Genomic DNA, 19,983 nt, shown 5'->3' with positions numbered 1-19,983 from the left:
ACTACCGAGAGGAGATGTGCATATTATCAGCGGGTTTGGGTCAGATGATTTTTCACAGAGTCATGGCCCTTTGAAATTTTCTATAAAGAAATTATTGTTCCCCCAACTACTGTACCCTCAAGACGTTTCCTTTTAATCTGAATATATAGTGCAATATTGTGACAAAAAAAACTTTGGGGAGCATCACCCGTCTCCTACGGTTTCTTGTTTTTTTATAGTGACTTGCTGGTTATCTTATTTTGTGCGTAAAAAAAATCCAACAGCAGATTGCATAAATACTGCCTTCCATAATGCTGGAAATCTGTGGCACAAATGAGCGCAAACATGCTACAAAGTCATAAAACATTCTGGAATAACAGTACTAAATCCTTGCACTGGAGTTTGCTTAATTACATTTTCAGATTTCTACACATAGAACAATCATAAAGTTGGTTTTTCAGTGAAATAATTTATTCATTAATATATCTTAAATGCAGACTAATTGTTTGTGTAAAGGCAGTTAATACACGGAGTTGATACATTGCCACGTGAAACATGAACAGATATCAGAAAATACTTAAAGCTGGAGTGTATAAAGCTTTTGCAAAAAAAGAAAACTAATTCAAAATGCACTGTTTGAAAGGTAAATAAGGTTTTAAAAGATTGCATACATTTCATACGAACAGGAGCGTATGTAAGTGGTTTGCTTATTTCGACCTTTGAATGTCCTACATTTTGATAGCACAGAACATGAATTCAAATTATAATAACAAAATCACATAAAATGCAGGTTTATTCTATAAAGAAATAATTGAATGAAACATGATACACAGTAATCATAAGACGTTTATTTGGAACGAAAAAAACTAAAATCTGGTGTGTTTTTTTCAAAGTAAGAATACAATTTACCATTGCACTTTGAGAATAGGTCCATTTAAAAGAAGTTGTGTTTTTTTGTTATCACATATTTATGTACGTATTGTGTTTTATTTTATTTCAGCATATAAAGTGTGATTGGATGCAATGCTTTTGAATGAAGAATGTACATCATCAATTTTTGTGTTTCGACACAATCTCAATAAACTTCTTGCACTTGTCCTTTTCGATATAAACATGTTTTCCTATGAACACTTATTCCCTACTTATTTTAACGAGTCAACGTGTTTTGTGCCCAATGTTTCCCATTAGCCAACAACTGCAGTGCATCAGTATTTTGATCTCAACAAAAATATCTAATTATCTACTTTTAAAACCAGCAGACAGTCTCTGATGGTCACAGAGATGCCATTAACCCTGTGTCAGAACACCTGCATCTTCCTGACAATTAGGATAGTGCAAGTATGTAGGCGTAGTTGACTAGAATTTAATTTGTAATTATTATTTGTACTTTGTCAAAGGTTAATTAGTCCCCTACCGGTTTCACCGGAGGGGACTTATGGTTTTCGCTCTGTGTGTCCGTCAGTCTGTCACACTTTTCTGGATCCTGCGATAACTTTAAAAGTTCTTAATATTTTTTCATGAAACTTGGAACATTGATAGTTGTCAATATGGACATTATGCATGTCATTTCATTTCGTTCCTATGTCAAAAATTATGGTTGCTATGGCAACAAATAGACTGGAAATACTGCTGAAAATGGTGGTTTTCTGGATCCTGTGATAACTTTTAAAGTTCTTAATATTTTTTCATGAAATTTGAAACATGGATAGTTGGCAATATGGACAATATGCACGTCATTTCATTATGTTCATACGTCAAAAATTCTGGTTGCTATGGCAACAAATATATATATAAAAAAAATCTAAAAATGGTGGAATTTCTGACAATGGTTGAGCCGGTAGGGGACTTATATTGCTTGACAATAGACTTGTTTGAGTCAAAGTTGTGGTTAAAATTATGCGCATTTCTGTATTTTCTCTAATGACTGCCCAAAATTCCAAATGAAAGGTTTTCTAAAATAAGCTTTTATTTTTTTTTAATCCTTCAATAAATCACAACATAAATTTCATATCTTTCGTCCTCTTTGATGTAAAACTGAAACAAATGTTATGTTAAAAAAAACTTATTCTCAATTTTATTTCAATCGTGAGTTAAACAAAAAACAACTAAAATTCCCAAATTATAGTCTTAATGGCATAATTTTTCCTGATCCAAAAGTAGTAGGCCATAGCCAAAACGGAGCAATATTTCTCAATCCAAAAGGCACAAGCCATAGTCAAAAGGGCGCAATTTTTCCCAATCCAAAAGGCACAGGCCCCAATAGTCCAATAGTCTTTAATATATACATATGTAGCAAATGTTGTGCCAAAAATGGACCATGCTTGCTTGATGACCTCAAAATTTCATACTCTCAGATTCTTTGCTTGTGATAACTTTAAACACTATACATTGAAAAAAAAAACATTATAATTTATAACATTATTGGTTATGTATGCTTCCTGTTTGAATGAAGCTTCCATTCCATATTGCCAATGCCTTTCTGTACATTGACAGAGATCGATATAAAGGTGCGCAGTGTGTTCTTTTTCTATTTAAACGAAAAACTACGCATCATTTCCGTAATTCGATGTGCACCATTACGAAATGCGATGCCCGTTGCATTAATCTTATATAAGATAAACTACTCCTACACAAATTATTTGTTTGCTCTTACTTGACTTCTTAGATCGTTAATGAAAAAATTGAGGTCATGTTTGTTAAAGTTGTTGTTGTCATGAAAACTCGTTGATTTACAACGCAACACATCTTATTTGAACTGACGCGAATTAATTTAATATATTTTTCAACTTCGATTTGCTTTATTTTGAAATTTAATCCAAAGTTTAATGGTAGCAAGTGTCTTTTTTTACTGGAATTGTAAACAGAACAGAAGTCTTCCGAAAATTTGCACTCTGCGTGAATTGACAGTTTGACGTCATCAAAAGAAAGCGGCTTCCTGTCTGAAGCAATAAAGCGGCCAATTCTTGCTGACAAAATTGGCTTTCGTTGTCTAGCAATCAACATGCCGAACCAATTGTGTGTTTGTTCCTCAATGGCAATCGTCCAATTTAATAATAGCACGTGCATAGCTCTGTCTTCGAATCTTTTGCAGAGAATGGAGGTGGAGTTTAATGGTTAATTGAGCAAGTGTTTTACGCAATTTGAGTTCTGATTTGCCAAAATTACTCAGCTCTAAGCATTGAAACGAGGAATATATTTATCAATGATTTTCCAAGATATACCAATAAGTTCCGATTTACACACTTTCTGTACAGTTCCTATCTATGGCGGACGCTGTGTTTACAAAATTCCTAAACACTTATATCGTAAATAATGGCATTGTTTTATTGGATTATTTATACTTATTATCAAATTGCAAGGTAATACTATTTTTATCTACTATAATATCCGGTTTGTTTAATAAAATTAAAATATTATACAATATAGTTGCGTCACAGACTCGGAAATAAATTTGATGGGGTCGCAATTTTACTGACGCTGATTTTCCTATTGTCTGTAATTTTTACCCTAAATAAATCTTGGGAAGTGCCCATTCATTTTTGCAAAGTGCCCATTCAACTGTATAAGCGCCCATTGTTCTTTTCATCTATGGGGCAGTAATCCCATTAGAGAATTCAAAGTACTGACAGTACTGGTGTGACGATGCTTTTGAGAGGATGGATATAAAAGCATCAAGTTAAGTTTATCTACATCACCACAATCACCACAATTGTGTATGTTGGTACGAAAAAAAAATTTGGTTACAAAAATTTGCGAAAAAAAAATTGGGTATAAAAACAAATTTGGGTATGAAAAAATATTTGGGAACAAAAAAATTGGGACCGAATTTTTTTTGGGTACGAACAAAAAATTGGGGATAAAAAAAAAATTGGGTAGGAAAAAACAATTGGGTACTAAAAATTTTAGGTACGGAAAAAAAATTGGGGGAACGGGAAAGTAGTACTTGTGGGGAACTTGACCCACACTCGCACATTTTCGGCCCTTTCCGTCAAACATCAGATCAGTTCCTCGAAGGCAATAGTATGAATACACATTTTGGAAGCGGTAATGCAGTCCTACCTACGCGCGTCAAAATGTAAGCGAAATATGTACACAAGTCTGTCAGGAATGATTGAATTAACGAAGAAAATTGTGTATTGATGTAAGTTTTTTGAAGAAATGTGCAGAAAATATATTAAACAAGAGCTGTGTTTGTGAAACACAATGCCCCCTGCTGCGCAGCTTTGAAGCCATATATTTTACCTTTAACCTTGAAGGATGACCTTGACCTTTCACCACTCAAAATGTGCAGCTCCATGACATACACATGCATGCCGAATATGGAGTTGCTATCTTCAATATTGCAAAATTTGACCTTTGACCTTGACCTTGAAGGATGACCTTGACCTTTTACCAATCAATATGTGCAGCTCTATGAGATACGCATGCATGCCAATATTGAAAAAGTTATGGCCAATGTTAAAGTTTTTGGACAGACAGACAGACAGACACTTTATATTTGACATTTGACCTTGAAGGATGACCTTCACCTTTCACAACTGAAAATGTGCAGCTCCATGAGATGCAGATGTATGCCAAATATCAAGTTGCTATGTTCAATATTAAAAAAGTTATGGCCATTAAAGTTTTCGGACGGACGGACAGACTGACACACTGACTGACTGACTGACAGTTCAACTGATATAGGCCACCCTACCGGGGGCATAAAAAGCAATGGCGATATTATTTATTGCTATCATGTAACTGCATGATTGTGTATATGTTTACAATACACAAAGCATAAATAATGATATAAATATACTGATTGAGCTTATAATAATCTGAGAACTATAAGGACTTAAAATACAATTTTGTGTCCTGATTTCATGAAGAAATGACCATGCATGTCCTAGATTTCAAATTCAAGGCCCTGGTGTGACACATTGGTAGCATTACCGTTAAACTGTTACCAGGCTTATGAAATTAGTTTTTATTGAACTATCTAAGGAAATCTTAATCAGGCACTGATATTTCTTGTTTTAATACAGTCATAGATCAGTTGTGGCCTCTGGGTAATGACCAATTTTTGCTTACTTGTCACACCCTTAAAACTTTCCACACGTCTTTAATAGGCTAGCAAATCTGGATTTAGGTGATCTTCAATGGTACATTTAAACTTTAGCTCTGTTACAAGAGTGCTGGTAAAGTCCAGTCACATATTTAAATCTAGGCCATGTCAAAATCAAAGTGTAAAAAAGACAAATGAAAGATGCGTTCATTAATTATTGTCCAGTTGTTTACTACTGCTGTAAGTTTTTATATAATATGACGGATGAACATCATGTGAGAGAAAATTCACATTATCATTGTATATCAGGTTTAGCAGCCTTTTAGATAACAAAGTATGCTAGTTTTCAATGTCGCTTCTGGGGATCAAACCCGTAGGGCTTTTAGGAAGATTCTGAAATTTTCGATCCCTCGAGAGCAACCAAACCAAAAATTAAGTCAAATATTGCCGACTCGTTTTTTTGAGTCGGTTCATGAGGGATAATGGAGCTCGATTGGTCATTGTCGGCTCTGGTACTACTTACATGTACCCGGGGTACTCTTAAGTATACTTACATGTACCCTAGGTACTCTAAGTATACTTACATGTACCCCAGGTACGGTAAATAAACGTAATTGTACTCGGTCCATATTAGACTGTACCCGAGTTGTATTCGCGCCCATAATCCGATGTCGTAAAACGCGCAACCGATTATCTTAAACACACTTCTCTTCAAAAAACACTGTATCAACATGCTTTTTGAGTATGTGTTCCGATAATATAGAGGCCATTTTACAGAAAATTGACATAAATGTGCAGGGCTTAACACTAAGGCATGTCCGAACGACATTCACTGCCTGTACCTTGGTCCGGGCTAGCCAATGTCCCAGGAACATGCCCGACCGGTCGTGTGTATTTTGGGCGGGATTATATGTTCTTTATCAATAAACTGCGTTTTAAATAAGCTTTTCAAAGATGCAAAAATCTTAATACAGTACGATCAGATGACAATTAAATCCCAGAGTGAGTTCGGAGACAACAAACGGATCGTATCTCGAAATAGATTCGGAACCCCCTGATTGCAATCAAAAAGAGGCCGACAATTCAGAAAATCCCCGGCGGTTTTCCTGGTAAAACACGTCAGTACCTATTTTTTAACGGAATGCCGCTAGACACGGTTTTTTATTGGTTCCTCGAAGTGACGTGTTTTCTCAATGAAGATATGTTTGAAACTAAAAGCCGGGATCGCCCAGGATCGTCCAGAATGATGAAGGTATAAAACTCGATATTAACACAAAGTAACTATAAAATTAATAGTTATTTATCAATTTTAAATAATGTTAATTTGTTGTCATTATGGAAAAGTTATTCCATCCTTTAGACGATTAATAAATCCATTTAGATGAAGATAGAGACTTTATTTAGATTAGAAGTGTTTTGACAATATTTTTTATGCAATTCAATTAGCAAAACTAATATTAATTGTCGATCCCGGCTTTTAGTAGAGAGTTTACCCTGTACAATTGTTACAACTACCGTACACGTTATTTAGCTAAGATTCACTTACCATTTCTTGTAAGACGGTAACCCGGCAATCTATGTAAAAAAGGTTTTAACGTTCATGTCGTTGTTTAAGTTTGGCTTTACGATGGGGATGGGGGTTCCTCGGATACGAAAAGAAAAGGGAAGGAGGAAAGTAAGAGAAAGTATGAGGAAGAAAAAAACAAGAAAATTTCTCCAGAAATGGCGTGAAGATTACAAATAGATGTCTTAAATAGATGAATATTGAATTCAATAGCATTAGTAAGGCAAGCTAATAATTATGATTTAATCATAATTGCGCATCTCCAAACACAAGAAAATACAAGTTGAATAATAAATATAAAGGTTTTTATAATACTTGGGTCAGGGCACATGAAAGATTGGTCAGGGCTAGTAGGTTCTGCATTTACTAGCCCGAACGGGCTTGTTGAAAAAAAAGTTAGTGTAAAGCCCTGATGTGTATATATAATTATTAAAAAAAAATAGTCGACAACGACTGATTTAGGGTTAAATTTCCCGGGTACATTTTAGTATATTTACCGTACCCAGGATACATGTAAGTATACTTAAGAGTACCCGGCGTACATGTACGTAGTACCCGAGCCGACAATGAACAATCGAGCAATACTGGAAGGTGCAACATCTCTCACGCCCCCTAGCATCGCCTTTAGCAGTATTCAATTCTCAACAGGAAAGTGCTGGAGTCATTGATCCCGAGGGACAAGAAAAACAATTGATTAATGTTCGAAATAAAGAATTTGATTAATGACAATTCTTTTGAGCCAGGTCACAGGAAAAGCGCAGTCAAATCAGTATCCAATTAAATTATTTGTTATTGTCAGAAAAACGCTTTTAAGCAAACAGCTTTCAAGCTACTGCAGGCTGATCTAGATCCAAACTGGCCACAATAGCCTTAATGTCTCTTTTACTGTGACACAGTTCATTTAACTTAAAAATGATAAAAAGTACTAACACTAAGAAAGAGTATACAAACCAGTAAAGTCTAAAGAGTTTGAAATCAATGTTGAATTTCAGGACAGCTTGGTGATCTGCAAATCCCCGATGAAATGTTGATATGGGGTATCATAGTCATTCAATAAGTCACAAAATGCTCGAATACAATTTATAAAGCACAATGTGACTTATATTGATAACTAAAAATACCAGTATGCCAGTTTTGCTGTGTCAAGCTGTTACGATCCAGAAAGTCCTTCATTCACATCGAGTATATATCCATCGAATTCCAACTATTGTTGTCATGAGCGGAGATTTAGTGAATAAATAATTCATATATCCTAAATGACAGCTTCTAAATAGCGAAACAAGCCAATTTATGCAGTAAGAAAGTTTTGAATCGCGACTCTCATGGTGGCGGCCATTGTTGAATGTTGAAACACGAACGACAACTCTACTAGGAGAATGTTATCAATGACGAGCAATCTCCTACGCAGTGGCGAATGCAAAAGGGAGGTTACTGAAAAATCAAGTTATCTCAATCGCACTGGCTCGGTCTTTTACATAGGTCGCCATTGTGAATTTTTTTTAGATGGTTATGATACCTTGGACGATGCTGTTCCAGCATCGTCAAAAAATATCCCGATCTCTGCATTGAAACTACTAAGGTCCTTACTGCAAACTGCAAAATTATATATAGCTTGATTCCAAATAACATGGTCAAAATTGCTTCTGAAAAAACATATATTTTTGTTACCTTTATATTTCATTATGAAAATGGATACTGGTGTATAAAACATTTTTTTTATTCAAACTTGTGAAATGTAAGGTAACTTAGCAAGGACAGAACCGCCAGAATTTTGTATAAGGTGCTCTTTGATTTGTGTTGAAGTCCATACATCATTCTTTCCAATAGATGTAGGGTTAGCAGAAAAACAAAAGTGCACAATAATAATGCAATATTAATACAATGCCAATCAATCTGAGCAAAAAATTGTCCATCATAGTAAATTCTTTGACAATTTATTGGATCTTTGCAAAGTCAGTTGTAAAACTGATTACCATAGGTTTCCACGTATAGCGCGCTACCGTGTATAGCGCGCAGGCTGTTTTTTAAATGCAAAAATGGAGAAATAAATATTTAAAGACAATAAAACCACCAAATCGGACAGAAAATGGCCGCCATTTTACTGTTGCACAATCCAATAATCCGGGGCATTGGAAAGCTTAATTAAGCATTCAAAATAGGAAGCGTCATTATAATTAGGAGCATGGGTTGCATAGCACTATACTTTTCTGACAATTTTGTAATTTTCTAGCTAAAGATTAACAGTCCACGTGCATTTCGTGAAAAACATGAGAAAATAAGAATAAGTGAACATCGTGTGATTTTTCCTCGGGGAAAGCATGGGCATTACCGGTAAATTTGAATGTCGCATGGGAGAAAGGGATACAGTTGTTGAGGTACACCACTGTTGAACGTTCAATATTTATACACACAAAATGCAATGGCATATCTTAACGTTCTCAAGTGTCAACTAGTGTCTCAAATCTCAATTAGCGTCTTAACAAGTCGTGGCACATATTACTCAACAACATCTGCCATTACGAAGTGCAAAATGACCCCCTTTCACACCTATCGTTACCTGCAAAAAAGATCTCGTTCGCACCTTCCCTTGCCTGCTCTCCGGAATGTCGACAACAATCCATTCATCAATAAAGAAGTGTAAAAACACAAACAAAGAAATGTCCGCAAGTTTATTCAAACAAATTTATTTTTGACCAAAACTTCTTCTACCGCATTCATATCTACCAGTAGCGACTTCTTGTTGTTTCGACAATGGTCCCTTAGTCTGTACGATTATAGGGTGGTAGTTTTCTGGAAAAAAACATGGCAGCCATTTTGATTATTTACGATTACACAACATATTTTTTACCAATTTAGCAGCCAGGATAGCGTTGTATCAATGTATAGCGCGCACCAGCTTTTTAATTTGAATTTTTGAGGTAAAACACTGCGCGCTATACGTGGAAACCTATGGTAGATGTTAATTTTGTTGTTTGATAAATTTGTTGACAAATCAAATTTAACAGTCCTTTAAATAATATGGTCCTGTTTGTCACATTTAATAATGTGTCAACAATAGTGCATGCATTAGTGAAATGACCTCTGTTAGTTGACATCCTTACTACTTTAACCATGGAAAAAATATCATATAGACCCGTATCAATTAAGCCTTGGTCAAATTAATGTCCTGTCTTGTGTGAAGCTCTTGGCATTCCTAAACCACCTTTCTCCAGATCCCAACTGTCTGGTTCCATCTTGGAATGTATGTAGGACAATCAGAATGAAGAGTGGAAGCTGTATAAACAAGTACCACAAGTAATAATATGCTTCCATATTGGGACGTTATAATGATAATATTCACCAGACAAATTAAGTGACTGCCATTTATTTCTCCACTTTCTTTATGATTTATATCACAGAATCCATCTTAAGTGTGGATGTGATCCTAGGCTCTGTCATTATGGGGCAAATTTTAGCCACGTTCTGGGAAAAACTGGGAAAAATGCATGTGCCTTAACCCCTTAACCCTTTGCATGCTGGGAAATTTGTCGTTTGCTAAAATGTTGTCTGCAGAATTTCTAAAATTAGCATTTTCTTCTATTTTTTTCCAGGAATACTATCAGAATAGCAAACAGTTTGGATCCTGATGAGACGCCACGTTCTGTGTGGTCTCATCTGGATCCAAACTGTTTGCAAAGGCCTTTAAAATTCGGTTCCCGCACTGAAAGGGTTAAGTCTCGTCCCAGATTAGTCTGTGCAGTTCAAACAGGAGAGGGCCTCTTGAATGCCTGAACAAGCTGTAGATTGTCAATGCAAATGAGCAGAACTGTAAACATAAAACCATCACAACTTACTTAATGGTGTTAAATTTCCTTTTGGGTAGTGCACAAAAGCTGCTGATTAAAGACACAAAGTTTTGATTTTACCCAGACTTAACAAATGGCTTATTAACCATCATAATGAGACTGAATACAAGAAAGATGAATAAATGAAATAAAGTATTAATACAGTGAGAATATAACATTTATAAGCTGCAGTATATTTAAGTTTACCATATTTATTCTTCAATGTATTGATTATATGTGGTTCCCTTTTTGTTCATTCCGGCTGACTCAGAATCTGGTTAGAATTATGAATGTGGGCAGCTTATACATAGCTGCCTAATCTCCATATCTCCTCTGGGGAATTAATACTTTACATTGATCATCCAAAATGTATTGATTTAGACTGCCAGAAAGTCTGTGGAAACGGATTGTCGAAAATTGTGCCACAAAGTCCCCTGCAGCTGAATTGATCATTGTAACTTCATTTTCTGTTAATATATGACAGACATGCAAAGACATGCCATGTGGGCATTTTGTGAAGATCAGAATTGAAAGGTTTGTTTTTTGCACAATGGATAATGAATAATTAAGTAAGACAGAAAGTTCCTTAGAAAATAGTAAATTTTGTTAAGCAGGTGCTTTCTTGAATTATTGAACAACAATTTGTCATTAGAATTTTTATGTCCCCCACTATAGTAGTGGGGGACATATTGTTTTTGCCCTGTCTGTTGGTCTGTCTGTTGGTCTGTTGGTCTGTCTGTTTGCGCCAACTTTAACATTTTGCAATAACTTTTGCTATATTGAAGATAGCAACTTCATATTTGGCATGCATGTGTATCTCATGAAGCTGCACATTTTGAGTGGTGAAAGGTCAAGGTCAAGGTCATCCTTCAAGGTCAGAGGTCAAATATATGTGGCCAAAATCGCTCATTTTATGAATACTTTTGCAATATTGAAGATAGCAACTTGATATTTGGCATGCATGTGTATCTCATGGAGCTGCACATTTTGAGTGGTGAAAGGTCAAGGTCAAGGTCATCCTTCAAGGTCAGAGGTCAATTATATGTGGCCAAAACCGCTCATTTTATGAATACTTTTGCAATATTGAAGATAGCAACTTGATATTTGGCATGCATGTGCATCTCATGGAGCTGCTCATTTTGAGTGGTGAAAGGTCAAGGTCAAGGTCATCCTTCAAGGTCAGAGGTCAAATATATGTGGCCCAAATCGCTTATTTTGTGAATACTTTTGCAATATTGAAGATAGCAACTTGATATTTGGCATGCATGTGTATCTCATGGAGCTGCACATTTTGAGTGGTGAAAGGTCAAGGTCAAGGTCATCCTTCACAAGGTCAAGGTCATCCTACAATGTCAAACATCATATAGGGGGACATTGTGTTTTACAAACACATCTTGTTCAGGGCTAAAATCAGATTTGTTTCCTTGGGAAGGTATTCCTCTTTAGCTCCAAAAATCATTTGGTTGCAAAATCGGCTGTCAAAAGCATTAAAGGGTCCATCCTTGGCTGGCCCCTTGTGTGGCGTTTGACCATTCAATAATTTTTACAGCCATGATTTCAGAAAACAACCTTACTCATGAAAAGTGTGAAAAGGTAAAGTGGTTGCCATGAGTGAACTTCTGTAGGAAATGGCAAAGAATCAAATATATTTTATGATGTGACATTGCTTGAATCTTTGAGAAATTTCAAGAAGGTGTCATTATGAAAATGTTGCTGTAATTAAATTTCTGAAAACGTTGTAGAGACATGATTATCTTCTTTTTGTGAGGTCAGAAAAAGAGAGTTGTTGCCCTTTGTTTATGAAAAGAAAAACGCACAAAAACTACAAACAATGAATTGTGTTTTGATTTGTTTAACCCATTTATGCCTTAAGCATCTAGAAAAAAGGCCTTGGCAAACAGCGTAGACCCAGATGAGGCGTTTCATCAGGGTCTGCCCTGTTTGCTTAAAGGAATTTCTGTAAAAATACTCTAAATATAGAAATTAATATACTAGACATCCGTAATTTTGGAAAAAAATTGATCCAATTTAGAAGGATGGGAGAGTCCACTGGGCATAAATGGGTTAACAGATAATTGTAAGTAAACTTATGTTATAATATTTCATAGAGTGTGATAAAATGTATTAGAAAACAGGAAGGCAAATGTCTATTTTTTGTAGATTGCAAATATTGTAGTGTGTAATCTTATGTAAAAAATGTATTCTTGGAACTTCCTCTCGATGTTCATAACATAATTTAAACATCTGTGAAGATTTTATTTTTTCAACAGCTAGACATGTAATCCCTTGTATTAATTTGTAGAATTTATGATTGAACTAATGATATTATATCCCAAAATAACTTCATTGTTTCCCTCCAAAAAAAAGAAAGCACTAAATTATTTTGTTAATGCTTTCTTATGTTATTATTTCTCTTCTTACATCTTGATTTGTTTCTAAGAGACATTAACAGGTAGGCTAACAAGATACAGACAAGGCTTATCAGATACCACTTTTTTGCTTTCCATTTACTTATGGCAATTTGTAGAACAATATCATACCTAATCATATCTCAAATGTCATGTAGAACAATATCATACCTAATCATATCTCAAATGTCATGTAGAACAATATCATACCTAATCATATCTCAAATGTCATGTAGAACAATATCATACCTAATCATATCTCAAATGTCATGTAGAACAATATCATACCTAATCATATCTCAAATGTCATGCTATTGTTTAGAGTGTCTTGCTTACAGGTTAAACCATTAATTGTGGATAGACAACTGTAATGATACTGAGTAATGATACTGAGTAAATGAAGACAATAGTAGAAATGTTTTGTTTTAGAGAAGTCTCTGATAGACATTTCTCTTGACATGTGTTACAATGTTATTGCTTTCATTAGTTTATAATCGTGAATATTTTCCTCCCAATCAAATGCACAACCATTGTCACAATATCTCAACAATTAAAGTAAACATTTTGCACTCTGAGATGAGTTATTAACATACGTCTATAAAGTAGGAGTCGACCTTAAGTAGTACAAATGTCTGTCTGTATTCTTGTCTGGCAATCTTGAGGTCTCCATCATTCTTATTTAATGGCTGGGAAGACTTTTCTCAAATGTTCACAGCTCAAAAACCTGAAATTCAGCTGCTGCAAATTATGGCCCTTGATCATTTTTTCAATATTGGCTCAGAGCTCCAGATAAGGGCCGTACAGCCGTAAATACGTCTTTTTCATGAAGGTTTACGCATTTATTTTTATAAACTGGACGTACAATTACGACTTTAATATCCCTTGTACGCATTTACGAAATAAATCAGGCCGTACTGATATGTCCGCGTTAGTGCGGCGTGATTTGTTGGTCTCTAACCTAACGGCGCTTTTCGTGAATTTAAATTACCGAAAAATTGTAGACTTGGTTCCGGTATTATTGTCTATTCTGTCGCATGATTTCCGGTTACTCGTAAACCCGTCAAAAACAATGTCTGCGTGCAAGGGAAGGCCGGATAAACCGAAAGCGGTTCAAAAAAACACTTTGTTGTCATATAATGGCTACATACTGTCATCTAACCATCCTGACATTAAATCTGTAAACCCAGAAAAAGATATTGTCGCCCCGATATTAACGATTTCATTGCATCGGTGGCTAAAAAGAAAACACGATGGGAAATGGATCCAAACAAAAACATTGGAAGATTGCAAACCCAAATATGATTGGCTTGTCACCGATAAAATAGAAGACGTTTTACGGTTAAATTGTGGAATTTGCTATGCCAACTTTGACACTTAACTGCTAAACTAGCAAAGCAATGATTCTTTTGAGATGAGGCAGTGACATTAGTGTTCATTTACTTAGCTTACTAGTTGGCTTGTGTTTTCTTGTCAAGAAAAAGAAAGAAAAAGTATTTAGTCATGAGTTGTAATGTGTAGTTGTATTTGGATCTTAATTCAGAATGGAAAACCTAATAACTGTTTAAGAAACGAAATATATTTATTATAATTGCTGCAAATGTTACTGTAAAATCAGTTATACACCCTTCAATATCCAAGAACACAGGTAGCACAATACTACCTGTATTTTTAGATATGGTAGTACAGGTACTAATTGATTTTCAGCGTTACTCCTTTTCTTTCTGTCAGTGGCAGTACCGTTACTAATTTCACAAATCCTTATCTGGAGCTCTGTGGCTATATATTTACTTTTTAGGGAAAGTGTCTCATGGAAAAGGTTTGAATGCTGTTGAGAATGCTTGCAGAAAGCCTTCTATAGTGGGAGTCTTACATGGTCAAGGTCATACTTTGAGGTCAGAGGTTATTGTGGCCAGTGGGCACATATGCCATTTTGGGACTGTGCATCATGATTTGTTATTTATCACGTTATTAAAAAAAAAATCCCCAAATCACCACCAATGGTAAAAGAGATGTTGCATGTAACACCCATGCAGCTCCCTACCTCAAAGATCAATTATTAAAGAAAGGTTAAATGTCAGATTTAGCCATTAAACAGCTTTTCCAGACTGTTACATGGTCATTTATTATGCAATTTAAAATAACTAACATACCATGAATGAACACCATGAGGAGACGGTGTGTTGCATATAAAACCAGTCTCCCAAACTCAAGGTCACTCATAGAGATTATTTAAGGTCAAAGCTTGCTATAAAACTTGTTGTCTGGACTGTAACTAAATTATTCATTGTGCCTTTGTAATACCTAACATCCTATGGCAACAACATGTCAAACTGAAACATAACAAGTGCATGTAACATCTGTCTCCCTAGCCTAGAGGTCAAGGCCAAATTAGAGGTCAGATGTCAGCTCCAAACTTTATGACATGATGGCTGAATGACAAATATTGGAATACTACATATTTGTCTGGACTGTTACTTTATCATTGATCATGCAATTAAAAAACCTGTGTACTAAAAATGTCTTTGATGAAGGCAAAGGTCAGGGTTATACTAATTGCCAAATATTGGCATGGTTGGCATGGTTTAGCTTGATAAATAATGTCAAGGATAATTGGCATGACATGTTCCTTAAAGGCATATTACTTGAGTATTTACTTTTTAATGTTTTATGACATTTAGTTTTGCAGACATTCCCTTGGTCTGTGTCTGCACATTTCTTTGGGAGCATCTGTGTCTGTGACACATCTAGTTTCATGGTTTTACATCTTGACTACTTCATCAGATGTTTCGGCCCCACTCTGACATTGGCAAGTCACTCCATTGTTGAACCATCATCTGATTTGACATTTTACAAGTCCCTCCACTTTGATGAAACACTGGATGTGTGGGACTAAAGAAAGACGAGTCTTAATTGATCTTTAATGGCAGTGGATGGGAAATATATTTGTTAGTCTGTAATCAACTTTGGCATTGATTTTCTATTAGGTCCGCTTTATTACAGATCTGCATGCTACGTCCATTACATGTTCTTCAAAGCCTCATATTTTCAGTTTCTTTCCATTATGGACTTGAAACTGTGGATTATTGGATTTTCATGCGAATGCATTCTGTAAGCTCATGAAGGCTTTTATCCTTCACCTATAAAGCTTCATATGGAAATTCGCAAATCCAATTGGTGGTAAATTACTTAAAACCTTTCTTCTGTAGGAAAATGTTCTTGACTCAAAACAGTTTGATTAACAAGTCATGTAGTCATTAAGCAATTTACTTGTCTGGTTTAACCCTTCCCCACTCAGAAGCAAGGTAAAAACAGCATAAAACCAGAACAGACTGCGAGTAACTTGCAGTCTGTTCAGGTTTTATGCTGTTTGCTGATCATTTGTGTCTAAGGGTTGGAAATGGAGCCTTTAAAACTTGAATCTAATTTAAAAGATGTTTTTTTTTAATTTAACTTTCTAAAGTACTACAAATGTGTCACAATACGTATCTAAGTGGTAAAAGGTTAAATGGACTTGACCAATTATTTACACATGTATGCATTAACATTTAATTTGGACAACATTTATCACTTCCCATTTATTTTACAATTGAGTCTTATAATAATAAATTGTGACTTATTTTATTGCTGTTTTGAAAAATAAAAAAAGTCTAAATGTTTCTTTAGTCTTTTCCAATTTGTTAAGAAGATAATTGTGCTCAGTAAAATTGTGACGATTGCATCTGAGGAGGTATCCGTAACTTAAACAATTCATCCATAGAAATGGATGAATTTTAAAAACCATCTGAACTGTCTTGAACTGTCACTGTGCATTATAGTATGCACCTGAACAGAAAATAACACCCTGAAACATTGAAGTTGAAGCGGGTATATACGATTTTTTATATGTGTTTAATTGTAATATATTGATAAAATATGTTACAATAACACAAAATAGGCAAGAAAAATTATACATTAAAGCCGAATTTCATAACATGCAGCAAAGACAAATTAGCGCCCTGAGCCGATAGTGACGTACATATTTTCCTACAATAACTGAAGCATTCGTCTTTGTATTATAAACTGTTTAACTACGAGGGGTGCTCCAGAAGTTCGTGGATTTTCGCTATAACTTATTAGTTTGCTGGTAAAAGTCAATAAAATTTACATATTATACAAACCAATTATCACGGACTTTATATATAAGCTAAAAATGCATGAATTCCATAAAGCGCGTTTGAAACCCGTTGCCATAGAGACCTCAGTAACGACATGTGGCGCACGTGTGTATTTTATAAGTATGAGCGTTACGCGAATTTAAATTTGGTTTAAATGTCGTTGATAAACAGAATTTACGGCAAATTTCACGTAACAGCGCCTAAGTCCTCCTTACAGCCCGGATTTGGCCCCTATGGACTTCCGCGTCTTCCCGGAAGTTAAATCACAGTTGCGCGGTATTCGCTTTGCAAGTAAACAGGAACTTACAGTTGCAGCAAAGCGAATCGTGTTGTCTTTTGACGCTGACTGGTATAGAGACACTTTTGACAAGTGGATTTCCCGACACATAAAGTGCATTCACGTTGGAGGTGATTATGTGGAAAAGATTTGACAGTTGTTAACTTCATAACGTCACTACACGTGCGTCGGTGTGCGCATTGTGCACATGTTTAAATCTCTGATATATATTTATTGCTTTATGTATTTCCATGATATTTGGAGAGTAGATTTAGAAAGGACGAAATATTTTTAACATGCTATTTGTTTGTCCATTTATGTTACCAAATGAAAGTTATAGCGAAAATCCACGAACTTCTGGAACATCCCCTCGTAAGTTTAGATGCACATCGTACATGATTGGTATACATGCTGGCGAATACGGCTGTACAGCCGTTTTCAATTTCAGAATTAAATATCTGGCTTATTTCGCATTTTTCAACACATGTTCTTCTTAACTTTTATTTTAATTTATATTGAAATATATATATAATAAGTTTTTTACACAGTTTATATAAATTCATAAATATTTTACAAAATCGTATATACCCGCTTTAAGATCTTAAACTATTTTATATGGCTATTTTCAACATGTTCAATTGGAGATTAATTGTAAGTCTGCTGTGGAAACATGATCTACAATCCCAGGTTTTGAGAGCAAAAATATATACTGCCATCACAGAAATGCTTGCACTTATTGGGACTTTGCAATATCATGCAAATGGAATAATTGCTAAAAAATACCGCAGCACAAGATTTTAATTTGTTACTTGCTTTAAATAGACTAGAAGAAGGCACTAACAAGAACTTCTCTTCAGATTTTTAGTATTCCTTAGTAATTGACACATGCAATAAATTGATGGGAGAGCATGTTCTAGGCAGTAAAATGCATAGTTGAATAATTCTCAGGGGGTTTATGGTGCTTTCCCTAGCTCAATTCAGCTGTGAACGTGAAGAAAAGTCTTTTTGTCCTTGCTCATCCTCCTGTTTTGTGTTGTGAAAATATTTAAACTGGTCTGTTGCATTTTTGAACTGGTATCTCCATCTGTTTAGAAGACATATCACATTTTGATTTGGCATGACCTGAAACAATTATATTAAAAGAGTGTATCAAGTGTCACACATTGTTTTTCCAAACCTAATAAGGATCTTGTTCTAAGATTTAACAATAATAAAATGTACATGGTAATAATAATGTTCTACCAGAATAATTCTTTATTTTTGTTATTGTGAATATATAATTTCTAGAATTTGTTTTCATGTGTGTCATTTTATTCTTTACTAAAGAACTCAATGTGAGCTTTAGATCACTGTTTGTAGGGCGTCCTTCGTTGGGAGTTGCCAACTTTATCTGGTTAACAGTGCATGTTGCAAAGTTGTTACAGCTGCCTTTTTTTCTACCTCACCTGAACTAAACGTTTATCCTTCATTCACAGGGTTTTAGGGGACGCGATATTCTGCCTCAAATACGCATAAAATGCCAGTCAGGACCCGTCATTTTTGTTGGTTTGCGTCCCATGTGATGCACAATTATTTAGACGTATTGGTTCTCGTAATATCAACAAGAAAATCTGAAAGACAACTGCAGTACGTAATTTTCTAGAAGGATGTAGGATTGTCTCGCTTGTTTGATTTATCGACCAATCGTATTATTGCACACCTGCTGTTGCTAGGTGCAAAGTCCCGAACTGAGATTACAATTGGTAAATGCGAGCAATTATGTCGCTAAGAAAGAAAAGCTTACCGAGGTTACGATAGCTTATTATCTGGCAAGCAAGATTAAACTGTAAAAATAAATACACAATCTTTAATTTTATAGGTGTGTTAAATCGCGGCTATTGTTTACGTAAATTATCGATTACTATACTTAAGTTTTAACTATTTGACTTTAACACAGCCAGCATATTTAGCATACATTCGCTGCTTGTAACTCAAATGGCATGCATTTTAAAATTCCCTTTTTCATCTGCAAAAATGTCAAAACAATGTGACTTACGCGCATTCTTTCAAAGAAGTTCAAAAGATGCAGAATCAGCCACACAAGAGCAAGGTTCCTGTGGGACTGAAACAATGCCCCCTGCCACTAAAAAGGCTCAAAAGTTTTTGCCGGAATGGCTTAATAAATACCAATGGCTTTCATTACAGAAATGATAAGATGTACTGTGAAAAACAAGCAAACAATACTTGCCATGAATAAAGGACCATTCATGTGTGCTATACTACTAATATATCACTAAGTTATATTGGGACCCCCATTTTTATTGACAGGACCCCTGAAAATTAATAACAGGAGTCCTAGGGACCCCTAAAATTTGACATGAATGTAAAACCCTGCATTCATTATCTGTTTTGTTTAAGCATTTGACCTGTGTATCTCTAGTGGCCATGTAAATAATGCAGAATCTTCATGAAATTTGGTAAGAACATAAAATTTTACTCAAATCAAATCTAGGCCGAGTTCAAAACTGGTTTATATGGGGGTAAAAAACTAGGTCACTAGGTCAAGTAAAAAAAAAATGATTGTGAACTATCTAGAAGTCAAAGTTATGCTATGCATTTTGAAGCTTTCTGAGAACATTTGTTCTAATCATACCTAAGCTGTGACCTAAAATCACTCCGCTCTTTGAGAAGACATTATTGCCTAGGGAAAGGGTAGTTTTCCTTGTATGACTTTAGTGAAACCTTGTAAAC

The sequence above is a fragment of the Dreissena polymorpha genome, chromosome 4 (genome assembly GCF_020536995.1).
Source record: "Dreissena polymorpha isolate Duluth1 chromosome 4, UMN_Dpol_1.0, whole genome shotgun sequence".
In the NCBI taxonomy this organism is placed as follows: Eukaryota; Metazoa; Mollusca; class Bivalvia; order Myida; family Dreissenidae; genus Dreissena; species Dreissena polymorpha.
Note: the sequence above shows the minus strand (reverse complement) of the source record.